This window comes from Sus scrofa, chromosome 7 (assembly GCF_000003025.6).
Source record: "Sus scrofa isolate TJ Tabasco breed Duroc chromosome 7, Sscrofa11.1, whole genome shotgun sequence".
Lineage (NCBI taxonomy): Eukaryota > Metazoa > Chordata > Mammalia > Artiodactyla > Suidae > Sus > Sus scrofa.
Window position 1 is genome coordinate 84292474 of NC_010449.5, and position 21411 is coordinate 84313884.

At 38.1% G+C, this 21411-nt stretch overlaps 1 long non-coding RNA gene across 1 annotated transcript in view; it reads left to right on the plus strand.

Annotated features, from left to right (window-relative positions):
* LOC110261725 overlaps positions 283-21411 on the plus strand; it is a 41619-nt gene continuing 20490 nt past the window's right edge. The window contains exons 1-2 of the long non-coding RNA XR_002346191.1: positions 283-478; positions 20873-21098. This is a non-coding gene — a long non-coding RNA (uncharacterized LOC110261725). The remainder of the gene's footprint in view (positions 479-20872; positions 21099-21411) is intronic.

Sequence of the window (21411 nt, forward strand, 5' to 3'; positions counted from 1 at the left end):
TTGGTCTTGATGAATAGAGCCACTACCTAGGCAAAAATGACCCAAGCCTAGGATTTTCTTGTTTGGTTAAAAAAAAAAAAAAAAAAAAGACAAAATCATGATTTAATTCTACTTCTGCAGAGGTGATAAAGAGAAGCTGATTTTGTTTTCACTGGAACTTCCAACTCACAAAAAACCATGTGCCTTTCCTTAAAGTTTATAACAGCTCTGAAGTAGGCTTCATTTTCTACATGAATTTTCCCCTTTGGGTTTTTTTTCTTTACTTCCATTTCATAGGAAACAGAGTGCTGATCTTGCTAGTGGCCTGTGACCCTGGCATTTGGCCAGCCATTGTTACCCAGGGGCCAGAGGACAGAATGCTGCCTTCACAAGTCTCCCAAGGTGCACGATTTCTTCCCCCTGCATTCCAACGTGAAGCTGTCAGGAAGAGTAGTTGTAAAGAGGAGGCCACTGGCCTGTGCATCATCCTCATGTCCAGGTGAGTTCATTTTTTTTGTGACCTTTTCACCTACGCCCCAATTAGTATCCTATTAACCTCCTTAAATACGGAATTGCTAAGATCTTAGAATACTACAAAATGGACTATTAGCCAGCCCATTTCCTGGCTCCATCAGATGAAAATGCCAAAGTAGGTCATACAACAGAATTACCTTGATTAATTTCAGCTCTCTCTCATGGGGCATGATGGCATGCAAGTTTAAGGAGATTCAAATTTGATCTACCATTTCGATGACTGATTAACCATGAGGGGTTTTTTTTTTTGTTTTGTTTTGTTTTTTCAACATTTACAATTCCAGGTATATAAGGATTTTCCTTTATAAAATGACAAACACTTGAAACGTGCTAAATTGACCAATTATAAATGGTGACTTCCCTTGAATATAATATTTAATGTGCATGTTCTCCAAGGCCTAGTATGAAAAACAGGTTTATTTTCCCCAGTAACTACTATGTTAAATCAGAAGCTCTCAGCATCATACCCTATTCTCATCCATAGAGGCAGGCTGATTTTTAAACATACTATGAAGAGGCCACTTCCACTCCAGAGCCAACTCAGAATGGCATTTATAAAAATAAATGGCTTTGCTAAGGCTAAAAAAAAGCAATTTCACATTCTTTGTCATATATTCCTAAAGGCCTGCCTTAAGAAAGTACTTAAAAAGAAACATTGTATGTGTTAACATCTTAGATATTGGTGCAATTTCTTTACATTAGACAATTTCCTTACTTTTCATGTATAAAGCATCTTTAATGACATTAGTAATTTCACATATTACAGTACAATATGTGGAACAAATATGAGTTTTGTTTCAAGGAGTAGACTTAGGTGACATTTGTTTCTTTTCTTTCTTTCTTTTTTTTTTTTTTTTTTTTTTTTGTCTTTTTGTCTTTTGGGGGCCGCACCCGTGGCACATGGAGGTTCCCAAGCTAGGAGTCTAATCGGAGCTGTTGCCGACAGCCTATGCCACAGCCATAGAAACGCCAGATCCGAGCTACATCTGTATCCTACAGCACGGCTCACAGCAACGCTAGATCCCTAACCCACTGAGCAAGGCCAGGGATCAAACCCGCAACCTCATGGTTCCTAGTTGGATCCATTTCTTCTGTGCCACCATGGGAACTCCACATTTGTTTCTTGAAACGTAAAATGCAACTAGTTCTTTAAAAGGCTACATTTTTCCTGTTTAATTATCTTTCTTAGAAATAAAAAAAAAAAAAAAAAACCTTTGGATGGGGCAGTTATTGTGAAATCAGGGTGGTATCTCTTGTGTTTGTAAGTAACGTGGGCCTATGCTTCTTCTATAAATGCTAGAACTGTGTCAATACTCTCCAGGCCTTTTAGGACTAAAATGCAACTTAGTTTCCTAATTTCAGCTATTATACTTCTAAGTTACACTGTGTTTCAATACTGAGGCACTCCTTCTTTCAGTAACCTGTGAAGCTTAGTTTTTGCAATTTGTCTAGGAAGTGTTGGAATGTCTGATGGTTCTATGAAGCACCTCTAAACTTCCAAAGGTCCATTTTTCTGACTCAGGGCTTTAGGGGACCCACTTGACCCAAGCTGGGCTGTGACTGTGCCTATAGCAAGTGCCTGCTTGGAGGATCGTGGCCATTTCTTTTCCTTTCCTTCCTGAGCAGTCCACTAATCACTAAGAAAGCAGCACTGAACATCTACCTTTTAGAAACACTATCAGTAAATAGTTTGCCATCATCAAAGAGATTGAAAGCTGTAGACAGTATTTATGTTATTGAGCCCAATGTAACATTCAGAAGGAACAGAGCTTCAGAATCCCACTCTCCTACTTTCGGAGATTCAACTTCTATCTGAGATCTCCAACTGAGCAATTTAGCTTTATGGGATCCTGATGTCAAAATGGACTTATTTTTCACAAAAGAAATTCTGCCATTATATTCTAACAGCAGGTCCTCCCAATCCTGCTCTATCATCTTTCTATTGGTTGGCCCAGAAAATTAAATAGAAGTCCAGGATATTACTCTATGATCAGAAAAACAGTGTGGTTCAGTGACAGCAGTTAGAAAATATCATACTCTAAGACTTACATCTTTTCTCTTCTTTCTCCATATAGGCATTTATACAAGTTCCTTTAACTCATTACGGTATTCACAACTGCTTAATCTATGCATGCATTTCCAAGCAGTACTTCTAAAATGGGTGTGAATCTCTTAAATTCCTCAGCACATCTTACCTAGAAGTTCAGGGGTTGACTAAACTTACAATAACCCAAGGAGACCTCACAAAGGGCTGAATTAAGATGGTAGTTGGGCTAAAGACATGGAGAAGTGGGTACAAATCCACTGACCCATGGACCATCAACCCACAGAATCCTTTTACACATTAAATAAGGCACCCCCTTCTGTTAATTAATTTATCCTGTTGGGAAATTATTATAGACAAACTGTTATTTAATAGAAGACACCTTAAAGGAATATTACCTTAGTATACTTAGTATACTTAGTAAGTATACAAAGTTGAGCCTTCTACAACATAATAACTGCCCCTTAAGTTGTGACTGTTAAATAACAGCTCAGTATGTATGTCTGCACAGCCTCTTCCCTGACTCCTTCCATCCAGTCCAGGACAGAAGAATGCTTAAGTGTATAATTGAATATTCTTGTTTCCATTTGTACCCACTTCACCATGTCTTTGGCTCAAATACCATCTTACTTCAGTCCTTTGTGAGGTCTCCCCTGGATTATCATAAAAGGTAGCAAACCTACACCTCTGTCCTCCAACTCCTCCCTTGTTCCCATTTGCTACCACCCTGCACCCCTAAGGATGTACCTAAAATGCCAGCCCACCCATATCATTATGGCCCCACCTCGTGTGTGGTTCACAAAACTCTTTCTCAGCCCAAGTATCCACACCCATCACCACCCCGCCCCCCCCCCCACTATACCAAATACCATATGGTTTCCAGGAAGCACCCTATCTGCTCAGCCTGTTCCCTTTGTCTGATTAATGATCCACTGAAACCCCACTCCAGAATCCTGTTATCACAGAAAAATTTACCTGAACTCTCCCCCTGTTCTAGGAGGTCAGATGTCCTTTTCCCCTTTATCTTTCCTTACTCTGTACAAAGTCTGACATGACAATACACTCAATTACAATTTTTGGATATTTGAGTTAATTTCATTTCCTACCAGTCAATGAACCAAAGCATAGTGTCTACAATGCATTCCTTGATTGAGTAATAGTAGTAATTGCTACACAGTAGAACTGAAATGAATGGTTGCCGAATCAAACAGTTCTGAGACAAAGAATGTCCCATGTTCCCTGTTGACCAGGCCCAGAGGTGAGCCTATGGACTGTCTATACACCCTACACTACACACTGTCAAAAAATTTTCCCCAATCATCACTCCCCACCCACCGCCCACCCCTCCCCATCCACTATGAGTTTCTTACTTGTTTTCAGTGAGTATGACCCAACTGTAAAACATGACTCTTCTGGGCCTAGTGGGGAAATCTTAGATTATTTTACTCAGTTGCATCTCCAAGCTTGTTCATGCATATTTTCTGGGTTACTCTAAGCCCCTCCCCTGCAGGGTATCAGAGCTCACTTCTCATAGGTTAAGGCTGCCTCACCTTACTGTAACAACATTAAGAGAGATGAATTTTCCAAAATGAGACCAGCCAGCGAACTGTGTTGCCAGAGTAATCCCATTACTTTCAGAAGTGTCGAGTCTGTTATAATCACTCAAGTGTAGCAGTGCTGTACTTTTAAAGGGAAAGGAAATGGTATTTGCTGGTGAGAGGTTGTTTTCTTCATGAGAGAACTCCCAATCTTGGAAAGCTTGTGTGTCAACAGAGGCAAAGCCTTTAGGGAGCTCATTAAGATCATTACAACAATCTCAAAGTGTTTATTAAAATGGGTCAAAGAAGTTGATACCAGTTCCTTACTGCCTGGAATCAGGTTAAAATTAGTGTGGGCCTCTGTTTCTAGGCAAATGATTTCTCCAACTAAGATCCTTTCTATGCTAGCTCTGATCTGATGATGTTCATTCTTTTAAGAGTTAGGATTCTTAGGGAAGAGTGAAGGTGAAATTTTGCAAAAGCAAGGAAGATTAACCAATTGAAAGACTCTTTCAGAGAGGAGCCATAAAAACCCTTAAATTCTGCATATGCCTCACTCAATTCCATGTAACTCTATATTTTAGTACATTAAAAAGTAGGTGTGAGCTAAACAGATAAACAGAATGACACCGATTTTGTTGCATTTTTTGTACTCTAAAGAAGTTGTTCTCAAAACAAACTCTGGTCCACGGGTAGGCTATAAATGAACTCTGGAAAGCCCAAGAACTTACCCCCAAATTTGGGATTTATTCTGCACTGTTTATTTGCAAATGACATGAAATTCCACTGGATGTTGGTAGCTATTAAATGAGTTATGAAGAGTTTCTAACATGTGATATCGATGAACTAAAATTAGCATGCTATGGGAGTTCACTCTGGACCTTAATCTAGTATGGTGCCAGGAAGTCTGGCCACTCCAAAAAGCTTAGCAATGCTGCAAAGCTCCTATGCGTAGGTACACAGGCAGAGGGTTGGGATTCCTATGGTTTCCGGGAAGTAAGCTTTGTTGTCAGTGCACCATTACTGTCTTATTGACTTGTCCTTGGTTTTTAATTGCTACTAAGTTTGTATTAATATTTTACTTTTGTTGATTGTTAAGTTCTTGTGTAATTGTTCTACTTTACTTATTTTGATTGCTATTACTTGGGCCCTATTTGCCCAAGTATCTGGGGAATCTCTTACAGGCCTGACAAATTAGGGCCCATAGGTGTAGTATGGAGACACAAGCCAGCAGTTATTGACATGCCCTAGTGCTTGGGAATTTTCTCAGCACTTTAAGTGTTTGATTGCCAACACAACCTAAAGTTTAGGCAATTTTAGCTTCTAAAATTTTTATATTTTAATGTTTTTTAAATGTTTTTTATATTTCATTTCATTTCATTTCTACACTTGAAATGATTTGGTTTTTCTCTTAGCATTTATTTTGAAAAGGTTAACATAAGCAAATGAAATAGCAGTGTAATACTCACTTAGATAAACAGTCGTGAACATTTTGCCACGTTTAATTTTTTTTAATTTTTTAATGGATCATTTAAAAGTAAGTTTCAGACAAAGCAACACTTCACTTAAATATTTTGTTATGTTATCTCCTGGGAATAAGATCACACATAGCCATAACGCTTATGACATCTGATAATACTAAAAATAATTGTATTGTAGTACCGATTATTTCATATGTAGTACACATTCAAATTTCTCAGTTGCCTCCACAGTATATTTTATAGTTAGTTTTTTTGAATCAGGATCCAATTCAGGGTCACAAGTTGCCTGTGATCTGTGCCGCTTTGGTCTCTTTTAAACTAGGAGAATTCTATCCTACCTTTAATTTTTTTTTTTTTTTTTAATGATACTGATTTTTAAGGCTCCAGGCCAGTTATGCTTCATTTTAGATTTGTCTGATTGCTTTTTCAAGATAATATTTAACCTTTTCTCATATCCCTTTATTTCTTTTAAACTAGAAATTAGATATACAAGGTTGATTAGATACATCTTAAGCATTTTTTGGCAAGATTACTCTATGTGTGATGTGTATTTCCTTATGCATCACATCAGGCATCACACAATGTCAAGTGGTCTATTTATTGGTGAAGTTGATTTGTCAGTTTTGTTAATGTGATAACTGTTTGGATCTATCCATTGTAATGCCACATTTGTTTTTCCTTTTGTCATTAATAAGCACTCTTTAGGGTGCTTGAATGTGTTTTCTACTGTGGCTATAACAATTTACAAACATAGAACCATTAAAAAAAAACATAAATCCTTATCTTCAGTTCTATAGGTTAGAAGTTCAATTTATCTGGGACTTACAGGGCTAGAAAGCAATTCGTTACTAGAGTTTCCTTTACTGGAGGATCCAGAGGAGATCCGGGCATTTTGCAGCCTCTAGAAGCCATTTGCATTCTTTGGCTCATGGCTCTATCCCCCTACCTTCTTAGCCAGAAATGGCTGGGTAAGTCCTTTTTAAATCCTATCTTTCTTACCTTCTCTCTGCCTCCCTCTTTCATGTTTAAGAATCCTTGTGATCAAACTGGGCCAATTCAGATAATCCAGGATAATCCCTATAGTTTAAAGTCAGATGACCAGAAATTTTAATTCTGTCTGCAACCTTAATTCCTTTGGCTTTATAATCTAACATTTCACAAGTTCCAAGGATTAAGACATGGGCATCATTTGGGAGGGCAGTATTCTGCCTATAACAGTGACATTTTGGCATTGTGTAATTAACTATCTCCCCAACAGTCTTTCCACTTCAAGGCTTTAAGCTTCATTGATAATCCTTGGTCATATCAGCAGAGTATCATTATTCTAGGCAATGATAGATAGATAGATAGATAGATAGATAGATAGATAGATAGATAGACAGATAGATAGATATAAAAACAGAATCAAATATAATCTGTGAGTTCCTATTGAAATTATTAAAGCCCCTATGTCTTGTCTTTGAAGTAAAAGCCTTTTCCTTTCGTCTCCCATGCCTTTCGTCTCCCATGCCTCCTCTCAAGAGTTAATGATTAGAAAATGTGAAGACAGAGGAACAAAGAATAGCTGTTAGGCTGGAAAACTGATAACAGTTTAGACTATAAATCTGCCACATAGCAGAATCACTAAATTCAGTTCCCTGAAAGATATAGATAAAGGCCGGACACATATTCCTAAATTGTTTTTATAGGATGTAGACCCCCACCCAGGTAAAGCATGGCAATTTCAGGCTGAGCACAAGATTCCCGGAGCACCGCCCAGTTACCTCACCACCAACCAATCAAAAGAAAGCCACATACCCTATTCCTTGAGCTGTTACTATAAAACTCCACAGTACCCCCTCCAGGATTGGATACTTAGTCTTGAGAGCATTAACCTGCTGTGACCCCCTTTACCTGCAAAGCAATAAAGCTTTCTTCTCTTATTCACCCAAAACTCTCTCCAAGATTCAATTCAGCCCCTGGGTGCAGAGGCTGGGATTCAGCAACAATATCGATATTGCCAAAACAAATGTGATGTTACAAACTCTTACTATTTAAAAACAAATTCTAATATTTCCCTTGCAATGAAATTCTTGGTTCCTAATCCTATGATATGGGAAAAAAAAAAAAAGAGAGAGAGAGAGAGAAATTCGAAATGATAATAAATATTACTACCAAAAATAATCCTCCTGTGTAAATTTTAAATTCGTTTGCAGTTTTTTCCTTTCCCAAAACATATCCCATTAAAAATATATACTTAGAGTAGTATTCAAAGGCTATTTGAAATAATTATTTCCTCTGTGTTATGGTATCAACACTAAAAAATTAGGTTTATTTCCTTTAGTTTTATTCCATGTTAGGGTGAATATTTTTCTTTTTGACTTAATGTCATTATTTGAATATGTAAAAATATTCACATTATTCAGAAGTCAAATCTACAAAAAGACGTTCTTCTCATCAAGCCTCTCCCTCACCCCTATCATCTCCACCTTCTTCCCCACACATCCATATTGAGACCCTTCCTAATTTGTTTCTGATTATCCTTCCAATGATTCTTTTCAGAAAAATAACTACACACCTGTATGGCTTGTTATTTCTTATGATAAAAGAATACTTTGATTTTTTTCACCCCCAAAATATATTTTGAAATCATAAAATGGATTCTTTGTTCGAACATATCTATATTGCCTGTTCAAACACAGATGATGTAAAACCTTATGCAGTATTTGCTATTTCTCTAAGCATTTTATAGATGAGGAAACTGAAGGTACATATGAAAATGAGCAATCTGGTTAAAGTCACTCAGTTGGTAAGCAGCTGAGATTCAATATGGACCTAAGCATTCAGATTTCTGAATCCATCCTTTTAACTCCACTCTACAAGCATCCTGGCATACACATCCTTTTATCCTCATCTGAAGTCATGTCAATGATGCTGCCAGAGTTTCTTCTTTTTTCCTTTCCTTTCCTTTTCTTTTCTCCTCTCTTGCTTCTTTCTCATTTCTTTCCTCATTTATTTTTTGTGTTGTTCTAGCATTGTATTATAAGGAAAATTTATCTATAATACCTAATTATTATTATAAGTTCATGAATGTAATTCAATTATTTTATTTCATTAGCATATGTATTAAAAGGATAATCATTTATTGTCAGAGTTAGAAAGGGCCTTTGAAATGATCTAGGCTAACATTTCCATTTCACAGGTTAAAACTGTTAAATATAGGTGGAAAATATTGATCTATATCAAATAGTGACAAAGAGACACCTAGAGCTCTGGTTTCCTGAGTACCAATATAAAGATATTTTTTCACTATAATATAAGTGTTCACTGGCAAAAACATGGGAGGCACATAAAACTAAAGTTTACTATAATGCAGAACTCGAGAAAAAGAGTACCATTGCTTTCTGTTTAAAGCTGTGAATAATGAACCAATAATCCAACATACTATTGAAGTCTTCCTCCCATTCTTAATTCGGCATTGTAAACATTTGACAGTTTTCCATTGAGTGCAGTGAAATCCTGAAACCTCCTGATGGAATATATGCTCATCACCTGTAAAAAACTTAAGAACATTTAGTTGTCAGAAAGCATAGCACCAACCTGAATGAAGGCTAGCAGCTACATTTCAAAAATAGAGTCAAGCAAGGGATACACTCTGAAGGGCTAGCCTGAAATTATTGGGAATACTTTTACATGACTGTGGAGTGTGTGCATTATGTTGGCTGAGAGTGCATTAGTAGGTCTGTTTCTTAACTATTCAAGGGGAAGTTTTGACCACTCAGCCTCTCTTACCAATGTCCCAAGAGCAAGTGTTAACAGTGCAAGAACAGCATGTGGCTCTCTGGTAAGGTGTTTTACATCCCCAGGATGGAACCAAAGCAATTCCTGGGAGGGACAAATCAAGAATTTGACAGCTGTTGTGAGACTGCACTTTACTGTTACCACTGTGAGGTGAGAATAAATATCAGGTCAAGCATAATTGTGAGATGAAACTTCTGGCTCAGTTCTGGATTATTCACCCAGCGAGTGATTCTCCTTTGGAAGGGCTTTCCTGCCCTGATGGAAACTCTGGGTTTTGATCGGACTTTCTTTGTTTGTGTTCTTCTTATAATCAATTGTCTCCCTTTTCCCTCAATTTTTCATCTAACAAAAACAAAAACAAAACAAACAAACAAAACAATGAAGTGGATAGGTTCACAATGGTTGTTGTTTGAATGTACCTTTTGTTTATTTTGATGGTAGTATCTATTGATGCACTTTTCAACTGTTTATAATAGCATGACATTGTTCTGGATGTAGGAATATATGCTTGTTACAAAATGTAGATTAAGAAGATATTCTGATAAACTACACAAAAATCTCAAGGATGGCAATACTGAATGTGTTCTTTGCTTCTCTGCCTCTGTTCCTTTTTTTTTTTCTCTCTCTCTCTCTCTCCTGGTTTTTTTCCTGACTTTAAATAACCAAAGTGGGTCCCTAGTGGCTAGTGGTTCAAATCAGTGACCTGTGAGTTTCTACTTTTTTTTTTTTTTTCCTGGCACTCATGTAGATGTAGTCCTAGAATATAATAGGATTAGAAAGCCTGAGAAATAGCTCTTCAGGTCCAAGGTGAAATTTCTAAGAAATAGGAGCCAAGGAAAGATGAGAATGGTCTTGATTCCTTCATTGACTGATTGATTTGTAATGATTAATTTCTTTTTTTCCTTTAGAGCCATACATACACCATAAGGAAGTTCCTGGGCTAGGAGGTGAATCAGAGCTGCAGCTGCTGACCTACACAACAGCCACAGCAACACAGGATCCAGGTTGTGTCTATGAGCTACACCACAGCTCACAGCAATGCCAGATACTTAACCCACTAAGAAAGGCCAGGGATTAAACCCGCATCCTCATGGATACCAGTCGGTTCATAATCCACTGAGCTATAACTGGAACTTCTAAATGATTAATTTCTTTAAAAGGGATGCATAAAAAAAATGACAAAATAATGCCTTTGCAGCAACATGGATGGAACTAGAGATTCTCATACTAAGTGAAGTAAGTCAGAAAGAGAAAGAGAAATACCATATAATATCATTTTTATGTGGAATCTGATATATGGCTCAGATAATCCTACCTACAAAACAGAAAGAGACCAGGGACATGGAGGGAAGACTTGTGGTTACCAGGAGGAAAGGGGGAGAGAATGGTGGATACAAGCTGTACATTTGGGAGTTTGGGATTGGTGGCTGCAAGTTGTAACATTTGGAATGGATGGGCAATAGGCTCCTACAATACAACACAGGGAACTGTATGTGATCACATCACTTTGCTGTACAACAGAAATTGAAGAAACACTGTAAATCAACTACACTTTAATTTTAAAAAAAAAACTAATATTACTCCCGAAAAAAAAAATTTAAATCTAGATAAAAACCAAACTCAACTAGATTATAGTTTAGATTTCTGACAAAATTCAATTTACTACTTCTTTAACAGATATTTACTGGACATTCTCTAATATATACCTAAGTATATACATGTACGTATTTTTGTAAGAAAAAATGCAGTAATATACAAGAAAATTCTATTATCCTGCTTTATTCATTAATGTATTATTTAGCTTTTACTTTGTATCAGACACTGTACTGTTTTTTACAGAAATGGGCCCAAAGAATTCTTACAATTTGATGAATTAGATACAATTATTATCCCTACTTTAGACATGGGGAAGGCTTTGTCAAGTTCAGAGAGCTTCTAACATTTTTTTCCAAGAGTTTTGTCAAAATTTTATACAGAGAAAAAAAATACCTCAGTTCCTTCTATTTACCTAATTATACATACCCACATGATTTCTTCTGTCAACTCCCTCCCTCTAGATCTAGAGATGAGTATAGCACTTTCTATCAAGCTACCTTTATCTGGCTAGATGGACAGTGTTTATGTTCAATGTGTAGACTTGATTCCTCACTGTAAATATTCTCCCGAGTTTTCCAGGTATTTTAATAAACAAACAAGCAAACAATTAAGGCAGGAGGTGCAAAGTAGCAAAAAAAAAAAAAAAAAAAAAAAGGAACACAACTTGTTTATGGCAGGAAGGGAAAAGTAAAACAGGAATTTTTTGTAAGCAATTATCTCAGGGAGTAGACGTTCAAACAACTACCCATTCCCTTCATTCCCTTCTCTTTTTGACTCATAAGTTTTAGGAAATCATTGGGTACAATAACTCATTGGCTTTTTATTCTGGGGATCTCAACTCTCTTATCATCAAGTTAACCAATGTGTGGAGAGTGCTGAACTCTGGTCTCAGATTTGGAGCACACATGTATATACACACACACACCTATTCACACACACACACACACACACACGTCTTTAAATGTAGCATTAAATCAACTTGGTTATTTCAACACACAAAAAAAGCCTCCAGGTCATTCCATATGGAAGAATTATTGAAGAACTGGAGTTTTCATTCAATGATAGTGATCAGAATGGTAATACAACTGCCAGTTTATCAAATGCTTACTATGTTCCAGGCACTGTTTTTCAGTTATATTGATGACCTCATTTAATTACTACTGTAATTATATATCAAGTATTTTGATTGTATTTGACTAATGAGGAAACTGAAGATCAAAGAATTAAATGAGGTTTCCCAAGTACTACTAAGTGGTAGAGTTGTGTGCAGTTCCCCTGGTTACCAGGCTCTTATGTGTTTTACCAGAGTCCTCAGACATCATCAGCAAACCTTGATATAGTGTGTACCTCAAAGGGAGTGTAAGTGAGGGAGTGTAAGCGTGTTATCTGAGCACCTCAACTTAAGTCACTGGATCATCACATGCTTGTGCTCTTGTGGATATGTATTAAGGAAGAACAAATCTGACTCCAAATTAAATCTGTCCCTTTTCCTTTTTCCTGTGCTTAGTTTCATGCTGACTCTGCTTTTTTTTAAAAAAAAAAAAAAAAACTTTTTTAGGGCTGCACCTGTGGCATATGGAAGTCCCCAGGCCAGGGGTTGAATGGGAGCTCCAGCTGCCGGACTCCACCACAGCCACAGCCACATGGGATCCAAGCTGCATCTAGGACCTACACCATGGCTCATGGCAATGCCAGATCCTTAACCCACTGAGCAAGGCTAAGGATCAAACCTGCATCCTCATGGATACTAGTCAACTTTGTAACCTACTGAGCCACAATGGGAGCTCACTGTACCTGTTAAAGAATGTTGCCTATGGCCTGAAATATACAGGATAGCCTATTCTCAGGTCTCTGACTTAAGAGTCCATTCACATAGAGATAAAAATTACAGAACCAAGAATAACCTTTGTCTCGTTGGAGGTTTACAGGAATATTGGGATCTGACCCACATGGACAGCTACAAAAACAAAATATTCCATCACCAAGAAGTTTGCATCTACCAACTATACCCCTCCCTCATCTTGCCTTTAAAAGTACTTTGCTGAAACCCTTCAAGAAATTCAGGGCTTTGGGGGCATGAGCCACCAGCCATGCAATAAACCTTTCTCTGCTCCAAACCCTGATGGGTCAGTTTGTTTGGCTGCACAATAAATTGGGCACATGGACTTGTGTTCAGTAACAGAGAGTCTCTGATTTTTAACCTCGTCAATAAAAACTATAACTCATCAGAATCTACAAATCTAAGAACAAAGAACTACATTCTCATATTCTCAGGTTTCCCCTGATTCAGTATGTATATTTACCTCATTCCAGTCAGGAGCCAGATTTAAACATTGTGGTAAACCCAGTTGAATGTTCAGTTAGGGAGAAAATGTCAAGTCTTTTCTCTCTGAAATATTTTCTGCTTGACACCCTGATTTGCGCAAGTTATTTGTTGTTCTGAACCAATAGTAAGACAATGCAAAGAAAGAATGCGGTTATTATACAATAACTACTCTCCTGGGGATTAGAGACACTTGGCGATCTGCTATTCCTTCTGCTCTCCCAGAGGGATGATTATGTGTTTCTGATGATGTTGGAAACATACTGAGAGAACTCACACACCCCTTACCAAACTGGAACCACATGCTAATCGAGGAGGTTAATCTATGTGGCTTTCTAGCTAATCACTCTGGCATCTGCCTCCTTGCATGGTGCCTGGCACTTCTGGTAGAGTAGGTGAAGCTGTGAAAATAGACACTCACTCAGAGGTAAACAGATATGCAAAGAACTGACTCTAGAATGACCACCAAGAGCTCTTTGAAGGATCAAAATATGTCTTTTGTTTTATTTACTTGGAGCTGATTTCAAGAGGCAAGAGGAAAACAACATGGTACTGTCTCTAGTACACTTGGCAAGATTTATTGACAATTCAAACTAATGAAACATTCTGATATCCTGTGATTCACACCAACACCAGAATCAGTAACATTTACAAAGCACAAATCTTACCTGGCACATGGCTGATGTTACTACATAGAAATGAGCCATTATGTTCTGAGAGTTCTTTTTTTTTCTTTTCTTATCTAAGATTCAACACAATAATGCTAGATTCTTTAAAATGTGGAAACAACATATTATTTATGTTTGCAGATGAGCTTGTTCCATCTAAGAAGCATAAGAACTGCAAAGACACTGATGTACAGCAGTTTTGTTTTTTGTTTTTTTTAAGAAACTTTCCTTTGGAAAATTAAGCAAGGTGACTCTGTCCAGAGGTCTGAACCAATGCTAGTTCAGCATTTCACTTGATGGCCTATATATGAAATTCAGAAAGTATTCACTCCAGGAGACTGAGAAAATTCACCTTCAAAGAACATAGTTTAAACTATGTATCATTGAGTAAAATATATACAGACTCAATACTAACTCATAACTTCAGTATATAACACTAGATACTGATTTGGCTGAGGGAAGTCAAAAAGTACAAGCAGAGGATCAATAAAGTAAAATCAAAAACAGTGACAGAAGCATCTGCAACTTTTATCTGCATGGGGATTAAGTAACTACACTCTGCCAAACTTATCTTTCCTTCATGGCAAATGTCAGCATTGATTTATCACCATAAAATGTGCAAGTATGTCAGCTCCGGTATGTTTGCTGTGATCAGTTTCCCATCATCAATGTGAGACAATGGCCATAAAATTACAAACTACTTCCTAATTATGAGGCAAATTCCTGGCCCTAACGCCCAGGCATCAATGTCATCTGCAACCTATTACCTGGAACATTGGTCTCTTGATTCCATATCTACCACCATACTATAGAGGTCGCTCTCAATTTTGGAAATAATTAAAGAGGGATGATTGTTTCCAAGTTACTCTAAGCCAAACAAAACAAAACAAAACAAAACAAAAAACAATCAGGCTCCAGTGACATTTGTTAGGGAGGGGGGCAGATATGTATGTGAACAGGTTAATAGAGCAGTGTCAGTGGGACATTGGTTTTGCAGTGTTTTGGTAAAAAGTTACAAGATACTGAATTAAAAGTATGTAACACTCTCTAGTAGGCAAACTTTGAGAGAATACACTGGAATAGATGGAAATTTTCTTTAATTATGCCTGGCTATTCATGCTTTTAGTCCCAACAATTCTTTTTTCTCATCTAAATTGCTAAGAAGATTCTGTCTCCAGAACTGCAAATTTTCATACATCTAGGCATTAACAATATTTCCCTTCTAGGATAATATCTTCCTCTGATGCCCAGAGCTTAAGCCTTGAGCTTAAAAAGAAACATGTTAAGGTTTCAAGAGTGATGTAGCTAAAATGAATAGATCTGGACCTTGATCATGTTCTCTGGCTCAAGCTGTGGAAAGATGCCACCTTAATACTTACCTGGGCACAGTGCTTTCATCAGGACACAGACCCTGTCACTGAAGTTTATAAGCCGCAAAGAGAGACTGAATGTCCTTACGTTCCTCCAATACAACATCCAAATAAAGATGACTTTAATTTGGGACCGAACTGTAAGAATATCCAGAACTGCTCAGAGCCATCACTAATTGTTCCTATTTTTCATCTGGAGAGCTTGGCAAGTCCATGACATTATAGCAAAAGTCTTCCCACTAGGACCTTGCCAATTTCAGCTTTAATTCCATCAGTAAACAACTTTGACTGTGTTGGGAAAATTCCATTAATCATTCATGTTCTGTGAAGATGATACACAAAGGAGCTGTCAGCACCAGGCAGCAACTTTCCATTTGTTTGGTAATTAAGAACTCTAGGCCATCTAATGGTGCAGAGATGCAAATTCATTGCCCGGTTGGAGCCACCTGAATAAGCTGAAAAGAATTCACTTGCACTTAAACCCCTAATGTCTGATGATTTGATGGATCTTTCCCGCTCCTGTTAGGTGAACAGCAAGCCTATTGCTTCAAGCTGAAATTAAACGCTTTGAAAAAGCCTTGTGCTTCTTTCAAGAATATACCAGCTCTTTAGGATACTTACTTTTTAAACCTGTTTCTGAAATATGCTTTGATTATACAAATAGATAAATGCACATTTTCCCTGAATCAAACTTTTACATCACCAAATACAATGAATGGCAATTTGCTTAAAATTTGATTGGGATTTTATTTTACTCTACAAAACCCTATTATTTTGCAGAAAAGAGGTCCAGAAAAAAAAAATTAGCTTCCGAGAATCTTCTGTGTAACTTTTGTTGTTGTTGTTCTTTGTCATTCCAACCTAAGCTGTGCATTACTACATCTATTCTGAAATACCAGGGGGAATTGCATACTTAAAATTTACAGATATGGAGCCAGAGCCTTAGGAAGGGCTGTGAAACTGATCCTCTGATGGACAGATATTGCTAGGAAGTCCCTACTGTCTTACATAATCAGAAAAGTTTAACCACAGGTTGCACTTAGGAATCCAGATAGCATCAAAATGGCACAGCAAGTGTCACTATTTCTTACTCTCCTTGTCCTCCTCTCTGTCATCCATATGTTCACTAGAAATGTCTAACTATGCTTCACATGAATTTGACGGTAGAGAGTGCAGGGACAACCCATACGTTTACAGCAATAAAAGAGACATTCTTGTGGACCCTTTCTGTGCTCTTCCCCATTGGATACTTGGTCTTCCCATGGTGCATCTTAACCTCCTACCACTGAGAAAAAAATACTTCTTATAGAGATGGAGTCATTGTATAAGTTCCAATAAGGGACCATAGATAGCGAGGGAAACCTAAGAATCTTTGGGAGATCACTATAAGTTAATAATTACTCAAGAGAGCCATCAGAATGAGGCAGGCTTGCTTGACTAGTGCTGGCCCAAGATATGCCTCAGGTCATTGGGTGGGGGATAGGGTGAGGCCTGAATTCAAGTTCAGACCAAGGGCAGGAGTTAAAGGACCAACATTCTGCTCTTTTGAATAAGCACCAATGATAGTCCAAGTTTGATCTTATAGGGGTAAATACTCTCTTACTGGATACTGAGGAGGAGTTACTACTCTAAGAAAGAGGAAGAGGTAGTCTTTTCCTATCCCTACTCCCTATGGATTATAAAACCCATAGCCCACTTAATCCTCAGGGCAGAGCCTCCTTGCCTGCCTGCTTGCATCTCTCACAAGCATCCTATCTTAATAAATCTATTTCTTGCCTATCACTTTGTCTCTCACCGAATTCCTTCTTTGCTGAGGCATAAAGAACCTGAATCTCAGTAAGTCCAGACACTGGGTTAGTGATTCTAATTTAAAAACTGTGGGTTCGAGTCCCAATCTGGCTTTTCACTGAGTTTGAATCCCAGCACGTGATTCAAGTCCCATTCTGGGTTTAGGCTGGGTTTGAGTCCTGGCATGTGGGTTCAAGTCATAAACGCTGTCAGTTTCACTACCACTGAACCCCAATAATTGTTTTTAACAGATTTGTTTCAACTCTAAGCTTCTATGTATTTAGAGGTCTATGTATTTAGAGTTCAATTGGACTTCCCTTTAAGTAAAATGTTTTCATCTATAGATAAAATGTACTATAAAATGTAAACTCTAATTGAGACTTGATAGAGGGCATTGGTTTTAAAAAATGTAAAAAGATAAGGAAATCATAATTCCTTAATATCCATTTCTTTCCTATAGTTTTGTAGTAGTTTGCTTGGCACTTAGTACTTTGTCTCAGATACTTCTTACCAGCATTTTGCTAACTTTATGAACCTTGAAAATAAGAAAACATCCTGATAGAATCATTAGAAACTGTTTCTCAGTGGCCTCCTGTCAAGTGAGAGAAATTCGTACTATGTGGTGTTATCAATTATGCCTAAAACAAATTTAATACGAAACATAACAGGAGAAAATAATTTTGCCCTATGTTCTGGTCTCCCTTTCCACACAAAAGGTGTTTATATGAATGCATTATATTTTCCATTGTATGTGTTAAATATTTTAAAATATTTTTCTGTTTTCCTAAAATCACAGGTTACATTAGCTATGCATGTTTAAATTTCCATTTTGCCTTTAGAGACACCAAAAAAAATGTCACTCGAATAACACATAGTTGTGTTTATGTGTCTCCAATATCACATTTGCAATTTCTTTTTGGAGTAAAATAAAGCAGTTCTGTGATATTTTAACACAAGGGAAGTTTTCACGTGTTCAATTCACACACATTGATGGTTTGTGTATGTACATTTTGGGAGCCATAGGAGACAGTAGGAAATTAGTAATGCTATTAAGTTAAAACATTGTGATTTGGTTTTTCCCCTGACTTTCTCTAGAGGTCTCGGTAAATAAAAGAAGGATGGGTGTTGGTAGGGGAACAAGGAAAGGAAGAAGATGACAAGACTCCATTGACACACCTCCTTGTGGCTCCTTCCTTTCCACCAACAGAACTCTTCCTTTCCACCAACAGAACTCTTTGCTATTTTAGCCTCCTGCACCATGGCTAACAAAATGTCAGACTCTCACATTTCAATCTGAGATCACAATTTCCTATCTGAATTCACTGAAGTCCTAGTGCCTCATTTCTGTACTCCGTCTCTCAGAATATTTCTGGTACCCTTCCTCCCCCTCTCAGCATAGAACCCCATAGACAACTTCCCCTGGACACCAGACTCACATCTTCCACTGCCTCCCATCACTCCACCTGATGTATCAGCTTCAGCTGGCTTCCTGGGTATGGGATCAGTGCAGTCATATAAGGCTACACACTCAGAAGCCAGCCCCTGATGTGGGGTTTATTGTTTTTCACTCATCTTCTTGAAATTATTAGTAGTTTTACCTTCGCACTTGTATCTTGAAATTTGTCCAATGAGACAACAGAGCATATATATCAAGGACTTGGAGCCTCTGTTCCATCATGGACCTTCCTCAGCTCCATGGGATAGGTTCCTACCTGCCTCTTCTCCAATCCATGCCTAGCAACACTGCCACCCTTTACCCCAGGTGGGTCCTGAAAAAGAGATGGGGAAGGTCATGGCTGAAGTGCATGCTTCCTGTACCCCAAGTATGGATTGGGGCCTGAGGGCTTGTGGGTCCCACAGGTATCCTGGAGCCAGAGGGAGCAACGTGACATCAAATAGTCAATTAAAAAAAAAAAAAATACCATGGCAGGAGACGAGAGAGAAGAAAAGCAAAGGCTTTTTGCTGCTTTTTTGAACAAGGGACTCCATATCTTCTTTTTGCATGATGTCCTGCAAATTAGGCAGCCAGTTTTGATTCCAGGGGAAGGCCAGCATTTGCTTCAGTCTTACAGTCTTTCTGCTGAGTATCCCCAGCTGCTGATATTCTCAGGAAATACTATACACATAGCAGTCTCCAACTTTAACTGAGCCTCAGCATCATTCGTTAAATCTTTTTCATGTTGCCCTGAGCAAAAATTTTAAAATTCCATCTTCAAGAGGCCAACCTCTCACCACTGGTCTCTTTCTCAGTTCATATCCTAATTCTTTAAGAATATTGAAACTATGAATAGCAAGTAATTCTATTTACCAGACATTCCCCAAGGAATGGTCACTTCTCTACCCATCATTATCTGTTTTCATTTTACCTAAAAATTGTCAAAACTTCCTTGATCCCAGACATAGATTCCTCCAACTTTGCATTCACTCTCCTTACTTCCCAGTATGTATTTCTGCATCACACGTTTTGCAATCACCCGCTGCAATCTGGTTTCTGTTCCCTCTCCTCAGGTAGATCTCACCCTTAAGTTCCCAGAGTAAAGCCAGAAACCACATTTAAGTGTTTTATCTTCCCTGAATTCTCTATTCCGCTTGATGACTGTTATCAGTATTTTTTGACTTATTCCTCCATTCCCATAAAATAAGCTGGAGTTTTCAATCCCTAGAACCTGATTTTGTTTAGAAATAGGGTTTTTGGAGATATGATCAAGTTAAGACAAGAACATATTGGACTCAAGGGGATACTAATCAAATAACCTGTGTCATTAGAAGAGGGAATTTTGGACTCAGAGACACAGAGAGGAAGACCATGTAAAAACAGAGTCAGAGAATGGAGTGATGCACCAATAAGTCAAGGAAAGCCAAGATTTAGGCAAGTACCGAAAACTAGAAGAGAAAAGGAAAATTCCTCCCCTGGAGTCTTCAAAAAGAGCATGGTTGTGTCAACACCTTGATTTCAAATTCTCCACTACTCTGAAGGATTACATTTCTGTTGTTGTAAGCCACCCATTTAGGGGTACTTTACACAGCTTTAAGATACTAATATTAAACACTCATTCCTTCTTATTGTTTTTAACCTCTTTGGCTTCTGTGTTTTCCTCTGTTCTCTTCATGCCTCTCTAATCACTATTCTTATCCTCCTCCTTCCTTGCCCCCCTGGAGGAGTGTTTACTGAAGATTCTCACCATGGTCCACTGTTGCCCTCTCTGTCTCCAAACTCTTCTCTCTCCAGTCCCTTCTGAACTCATCCATGCCCACCCCAACCTATTTTTCCCACCTTAATCTTGCATATCTTCCAAGAGTCAAGTGACCTTATGTTCCCCAAGATTTCTTCTATCCTCAGACTCAGCAAAGGGGCCCTCCTCTGATCTCATGGCATCCTGAGTAGATAACTTCCCACACATACCATTTTAAAATGGTGCATTATCTAGTTATACACCTCTCTCTCTGGTATGAAGACAGAATTCTAAGATGACGCCCAGGATTCTTGATCCATCATTTACCCACTCAGCATTATTGCTTCCCTTTAAGTGTGGGTGAAGCCTTTGAATATGATGCATTTTCATTCCTGTGATTGTGTCACTTTACATAACAAGGGATATGGTGGATTTAATTTAGGTCAGTAATTAGTTTGCTTTGAGTTAATCCATAAGGAGATCACACACTGGGCTTATCTGAGTCCCTTGAACACCTAAAAGGGATAGGACCTTTCTGGGAGTGAGAGACTTGACAGGAGTATTGGAGATTCCACTCCATTTCTGATTTTGAAAACAGAGGTATCATCATGGCAAATTTTGAGAGTCTTCAGGGAGCTGAGAGGAACCCAGTCAACAGCCAGAAAGAAGCAGGACCTCAGTCCTACAGCCACAAGGAGATGAATTCTGCCAGCAGCAGTGAGATTGGAGGAGGCTCGAGGCCCTGGATGAGAACGACAGCCCCCTAGAGCCTCTGAGCAGAGAATCCACTTGATCACTAAACATCCAACCCAGAGAACTGTAAGGTAAGACCTTTATGTTGTTTTAAGCTGCTCCATTTGTGGTAATTTATTACACAGCAAGAGAAAACTAATACACAAGAAACTCATCAAAGTCAGGAACTAAGTGTGTCTCATTGTCATACCCTAGTTTCCTTCACAATCTCCAGTACCTTAGAGTTCAGTGCTTCCTTGTTTGTCCACTCTTTGACTCATTAATTTATTTAGGGAAGATAATATAGATTTATCATTTTTAAATGCCATTGTAAGTAGTCTAGTTGTTATATTGTTTTTATAAAATTTACCTCAAGAGACCAAAGGTAGGCATTCTCCTCCTCCT